General features: G+C 37.0%; 1 pseudogene; it reads left to right on the plus strand.

Annotated features, from left to right (window-relative positions):
* The first annotated feature begins 2,813 nt into the window (after nucleotides 1–2,813).
* On the plus strand, nucleotides 2,814–5,171 carry LOC130884376 (signal recognition particle subunit SRP72-like; annotated as a pseudogene).
* Nucleotides 5,172–6,930: the final 1,759 nt, after the last annotated feature.

Here is a 6,930-nt window from a genome sequence, read left to right on the forward strand (position 1 = left end):
CCATTAGATTACATTCCTAGAGCTAGCCCCCAAGGTCTTTTTCCTTATTTGGCCACTGATTCATTCCTGAGACAAAACACCAGGTCCAACAATCAAAACTTATTATTTGACTAATACATCTTATCAGAATTTACCAGCTTACCTTAGCACAGACTCCCCATTCTCTCCTTAAAAGAGTGTGGTGATTTTTCAGAAAATTAGAAAACAACCTTCCTCAAGACCCAGTAATACCACTTTTGATATATATTCAAAGGCTGCTCAATTGTGCCACAAGGACATGTGCTCAACTATGTTTATAACAGCACTGTTTGTCATAGCCAGTACCTGAAAATAACCTAAATGACCTTCAGCCGAAGAATGGACAAGGAAAATGTGTTACAATGGAATACTTCACAGCAGAAAAAAATAACAACATCTGAATTTTGCAGGCAAATGGATGGAGCTAGAAAACATCATTTTGAGTGAGGTAACCCAGGCCCAGAAAGACAATTATCATATGTACTCACTCAAAAGTGGTTTTTCTTAAACATAAAGCAAAGAAAACCAGCCTACAAACCACAATCCCAGAGAGCCTAGACAAAAATGAGGACCCTAAGAGAGACTTACATAGATCTAATCTACAGGGGAAGTAGAAAAAGACAAGCTCTCCTAAGTAAATTGGGAGCATGGAGACCTTGGGAGAGGGTTGAAGGAAAGGGGAGAGGAAGATAGGGGAGCAGAGAAAAATGTAGGGCTCAATAAAAATAAAAAAAATGTTCCTGAAAACACACACACAAACAAACAAACAAACAACCTTCTTGCTGTCTTCTTTTACCATACACCTTACCCTCATGCTTGCCCCTCTGGGGTAATCTCTTTTGTACTGAGAATTTGGAGTCTGGGTGTGTCCTGTACCGACTAGGGGTGGGGAGCAAACTCCCTTACAAGCATAAGGTTGATGTTCAATGATTTGGAAAACTCTGATATGAGATCTTGAAAGTCCCTCTTTCCCTTCAAGGAAAATACCTGTTCTTTTACACCCTGAAGTTGATCTCTGATGCTCTGTTCCATGTACCTTTTCACATGTTTGTTCCCAGAATTACTCATGTTTTCCCTTCCCAATGAAACACCTAACGTTTTCTCTAGTCTTATCCAGAGTGACCTTAGGTTTTGTGTATATGTATGTGCATGTGTACAGGAATGCGTGTTTGTGTTCAGGTGTGTATATCTGTGTGTGGAAACAAGAGAATATCAGGAGTTGTTTCGTGGATCTGCCATGGGCTCTTATTAACCTGAGACTCTAGACTTATTAACCAGCAAGCTCAGAAATTTGCCCATCTCCAACTTTACAGATAGAATTACAAGTATTTACCATCATTCCTGGCTTTGTTAAATACATTCTATTATCAAATGTGGGTCTTTCCTTCATGCTTTTGTGGCAAGACCTTTTCTGACTGATTAGTAAAATATTAAAATTAGAATAAACTTTGTGGGGCTTAAAATTGTCCCAAGTTTTGCTTTCTACTGAAAATCAAACTGAAAGAGCAAAATCCTGATCCATATGGGTTTCTGTCTTATCTCTCATATCCTGTCTTCCTACTACAAACCTGCCTGTGCCAGGCACTAAAACAACTTCCCACAGGCAGCTGAGTCGTCAGCCATAGGACATTTGTCCTGATTTTCTGTGTTGGATTCCTCCAGGTACTTTTAAATCCTACTCTTTCTATGCAAATTTTCTAAAGATGGGTTGATTAAATTTAAATGTATATATTTTAGAGTTTAAGTGATGCTGTTAAGTTCCTCCTTGAGAAGTCTCCAAAAATAGGGCCAAATATAAAGGTATTTATTTCCTAAAATATGTGGCATCAAGTACTAAACATTGTACATGCTATTGATCTCTTTCCTAAATATTTTATGCTGTTATTTTTCCATCATGAAACAGTATATTGCCTATCTCACCTATATTCTCTTTGACTTCTTATATACTTTGTATTCTGGCTTCTGATAATTTATAAAAATATTCATTCCTTGTTTTTCTAGATGAATATTTCTATCTCACCTACTGCCTTTTGACATTTTCCTGTAGCTACTCACCTTATTCACTCATCAAGAGGGAATCCTCCTTCTTTACTTAGGTCAGATATGCCTCAATGAAGGTCCTGGAGACTCCCAGTGAAAATAAGTCAGGACCCCTTAAGAGAGACTTTCAGAATTTGTTGTACTTGTACCATTCTGCACAGCACTGCAACAAATCCCTAAATGCAGGTATATGTCTAGATAGCCCATAAAGACCGGTGTGTTCTGCTGTCTTCTTCCTTATAATTCCTGTAGCAAACAAATATCTGGAGATAGATATGGGAAGTTGATCACTTTCTGCTACTAAGCAGCTAATCCTGACTTTCTGTTTTTCATTTCCCTGAAACCTAACAAAAACAGGAAAATAGTGATAGTTACAGTGACTGTGTATTGACCACCTTCTAGTGACAGGCGTTTGTTCAAGTGTTTCCTGTGTACTGTCTCATAAGTCCTCATGGGACTATGACTCATAAGACCTCCACATGGGGCTCTCTTACAATTTCTACTTTAAGAATGAGATATATAGGCTTCTAGAACCTTGCACATCCTCACAAGTAATTGAGGAGTTGAGACATGAATCAAGACTGCATGCATCTGTACCCTCTTTTTAACCATTCATTGTTTCAATGTTATCCGTGAGTGAATAAAATGCTGGATTCTTTTTAAAAAATATGTTCATTGCATTACTGCATACAGAAATTTCATGGTAGCATAGTTGAGGCCTAATTATTTTGGGTCAACAATTCCTATTTTAAACCATGAATGCCGTGGGGGCTCCAGGGTACTTTGAGAAATGGAGCGTGTTTCCATCCATATGGTCTAAAGGAATGATTTGTTAAGATTTCCCCATTGCAGAATGTTATTAGATTAATAGGTATGGTGTGAGAAAAAGTATCACTTAGCAACTGGAAGAAAGTTAATTTAATCAATTTATTCTCAGGCAGTTGGAAGCTGCAACTAAAGAAAGAAATAATCATGAGTCAGAGACATAAGATCATCTAAAACATGTTCAGAATCAAGTCCCATTACATGATAAAGACATAGTAAGCAATATCAAATGATTAATCTGAGGACATATTGTTCCTGCTTAAGACTTCAGCATATAAATTTAATGTACCATCACCATAATTAAAGTATGTTAGCCATTTGGCATATGTTCCCTTTCATATATTAACTTTTCTTTCATTTTATAAGTACTATAATGCTGATTTGTTTATTTTATTAATCATCTTCCTTCCAATGTTTTACTAATGATTCAGGGGTAGAAAATGACAAAGATGGAAACAGAAGTAGAGAGAAATGAAGAGCAGAGAGTAAATTTTATAGGCAAAACTCTCAATGAAATGAGTCATGTATGTTAGTCAGTATTTCCTGACAACCACAATAAAAAGTAAAAAGAATTGATGATATTATTTTAAAGATAAACTTTATTCATTGAAATGCATTTAAACTTCGATATGAAATCAATTGAAAACTTAATTATAAGAAATATTGCATGTTTCTTAAAAAGGTTTCATGATCCCATGTGTATTTTACTTTACCCTTATATCACAAAGAAATTCAATTCCAAATTCAAGTCTTCCATCACCAATGTCAAATTATCATACCATCCTTAACCTCATTAGTTAGTGGCTACCATACTGCACTGTCATGAAGTATTTGTGAAATGAATCATCTTGTTTGATAATAGAAATATTGGAGTGTTGTTATTAGCTTTGAAAGCATGTTACAATTCTTTGTCTTTTGTGATTTTTTTTTACCTCAGCTCACTTGTTTTAAGTATACAAAGAAAGAATAAAAAATTTAAGTAAACAAAAATGAATACGTTTCACAGAGGCCACCAATCAAGATAAATGTGAACATTTTGGGTACCCCTAGCATTCAAGCAAGAATGATCCAACTGTCCATTTCTGGCACAAAATCTAAATTCCAATAGCGAGGAGGGAGAAAAACTGCCAATCATTCATGGTCAAATAGCTTGTCCTGTAGTTTCAGGGTCACACAGAAGAAGCTCAGCAACTTTACAAGATAATAAAACTAAAGCCAACAGAAGTCGCACTACTGGTCCTAACTGCAAATAGCATCATTATCATTAATAAGGAGAAAATGTCTTTAAATGAATAAATAAAAGTGAAATTAACCAATGAAGGATAAGACTTTAACTTTCTTTCTTTTTTTTTTTTTTGATTTTTGAGACAGGGTTTCTCCATAGCTTTTGGTTCCTGTCCTGGAACTAGCTCTTGTAGTCCAGGCTGGCCTCAAACTCACAGAGATCCGCCTGCTTCTGCCTCCTGAGTGCTGGGATTAAAGGCATGCGCCACCACCACCTGGCAAGACTTTAACTTTCAACGAAGCAATTGTAGTTAAAACCATTTAAGAAATCTTTGCTTGCTGTCTATACTAACCAGACAGAACAATGACACAAAATATCTGCTTGTTTGTAGTCCCCATGTCCTGAGCATCCTCTGCCCGGGTTAATGCCAGCTCCTATGCTCATTTATAAAAAAATCAACATTCAAAAACAATATATCTGCTTCAGGAATTTTCTGGCCAACATCCAGAAAATACAGCTGAAATCAGGCATTCCATGCTGCAGTTGAATTTTTTTTCAAGGTAATATTTCCAAAATCTGTCTAATATTGAGAAGAACAGAGGAGTTAAATCATAAACCAGGCATGGTATCTTAGTAATCATGTGTAGCCACAAAATATTGATAGTGTCATTCAGGTCTTCACACAAGCAATCCAGTGGTATCAAAGCTATCAACCTTATCCATGCTAATATGTCCCTGATAAGAGAAATTGCAAAGCTCTAATAAAGATGGAAGTAGGGGGTACTTACTGACCTAGAACAGCTATGGAGGCAAAATTCAAAAGCTATCTTTACCCTAGCACCCATTAATTCTGGCTTACTTTCTTATGAACTCAGTGAAAACAAAGACCTTTAGTAAGTGCTTTTCCTCAGGAGACAATATGTCTTTAAAAGTAGAACTTTAGGCTCTTAAAAATTCTCATGATGCTACAGACATCTGAAAGAGGGGTGATAAAGAAGTCATTGGAGAAAATCAATCTAAGGAGCAAGGACAAGGATATTTGAAAGAAGAAAGGAAGAAGAAAATGAAGAAAAGGAGGAAAGGAGTAGGAGAGGATGAGGGAGTAAGAGAAGGTGAAGAGGAGGAAGAAGAGAAAAAAAGATGAGGAAGAAGAGGGGAATGAGGGACGAGAAGGAGAAGAAGTAAAGAAGAAGAGGAAGAAGAGAGAGGAGGAAAAGGAGAAGAAGAAGAAGAAGAAGAAGAAGAAGAAGAAGAAGAAGAAGAAGAAGAAGAAGAAGAAGAAGAAGAAGAAGAAGAAGAATGGAGTGCAAGGCACCTCCAGCTCCTGCTGCAGGGGCTTCTTGGTTCCAAATGACCCTGCCTCCCCAAAGCCTGCCCTATTGTCTGTGAGGTTCTTGGCCCAGGAACAGTGCCTACTCCTGTGCTGAGGCTATCCACCCAGAGGGAAGTCATGTCTCTGTACTGAGGACAACCATCCAGACCGGTCCTTGGCCCAGGAACAGTTCCTGCTCCTTCACTGAGGAGATTGAACCAGAGTCAGTCACAGCATAAATTGGACCAAGACACCAAGACTCTCCTGGCTGCATTTGAAGGAGGAGATGGGCAGGCATCAATTCAAGAATTCCTCCAACAACCTGAAAGGCAACATGACAACACCAGATTCCAGGGATCAGGCAACAAGAAGACTTGAACACCCTATTTCAGAAGAAGTAGAAGAAATTGATTTAAACATAACATTATGAAAATAATAGAGGACATTAAACAGGATGTAAAAAACTGTTGTAAAGAAATGGAGAAGACAAACAAAAAGGTAGAAGAAATGAATAAATCTCTCAAAGATACCCAAGAAAAACAAGATAAAGCAATCAAACAGGTAATGGAAACAGTTCAAGACTTGAAAAATGAAATGGAGGTAATGAAGAAAACACAAACCAAGGGAAAGCTGGATATGGAAAATCTGGGTAAAGAAACAGGAACTATAGAGATAAGCATAACCAACAGTATACAAGAGATAGAAGAAAGAATCTCAGAAACAAAAGATATTATAGAGGAAATAAACTCATTGATTAAAGAAAATGACTAATCCAACAAATTCTTAACACAAAACATCCAGGAAACCTAGGACACCATGAAAAGACCAAACCTGAGTATAATAGGGGTAGAAGAAGGAGAAGTATAGCTCAAAGACCCAGAAAATATATTCAACAAAATTATAGAAGAAAACTTTCCTAACCTAAAGAAGGATATGCCTATGAAGGTACAGCAAGCATACTGAACACCAAATAGACTGGATCAAAAAAAGGATCCTCTTGCCATATAATAATCAGAGCACAAAACGTACAGAATAAAGAACAAATATTAAGAGCTGCAAGGGAAAAAGGTCAAGTAACATATAAAGGTAAACCTATCAGAATTATACCTGACTTCTCAATGGAAAACATGAAAGCCAGAAGGTCTTGGATAGATATACTGCAGACACTAAGAGACCATGGATGCAAGCCCAGAATACTACATCCAACAAAGCTTGCATTCACCATCGATGGAGAAAACAAGATATTCCAGGACAAAAACAGATTTAAACAATACAGAGTTACAAAATCAGCCTTACAGAAAATACTAGAAGGAAAACCACAAACCAAGGAAGCCAACATCACCCAAAATAACACAAGCATCTAACAACCCTCCACCAGCACAACTCAAAGAAGGGAAACATCCAAACACTACCACCAGAAAAAATAACCAGAGTTAGCAACCACTGGTCAATAGTATCAATTAATATTAATGGACTCAATTCACCTATAAAAAGGCACAGGTTAAGAGAA

Source organism: Chionomys nivalis, chromosome 11 (assembly GCF_950005125.1).
Source record: "Chionomys nivalis chromosome 11, mChiNiv1.1, whole genome shotgun sequence".
Classification (NCBI taxonomy): Eukaryota; Metazoa; Chordata; class Mammalia; order Rodentia; family Cricetidae; genus Chionomys; species Chionomys nivalis.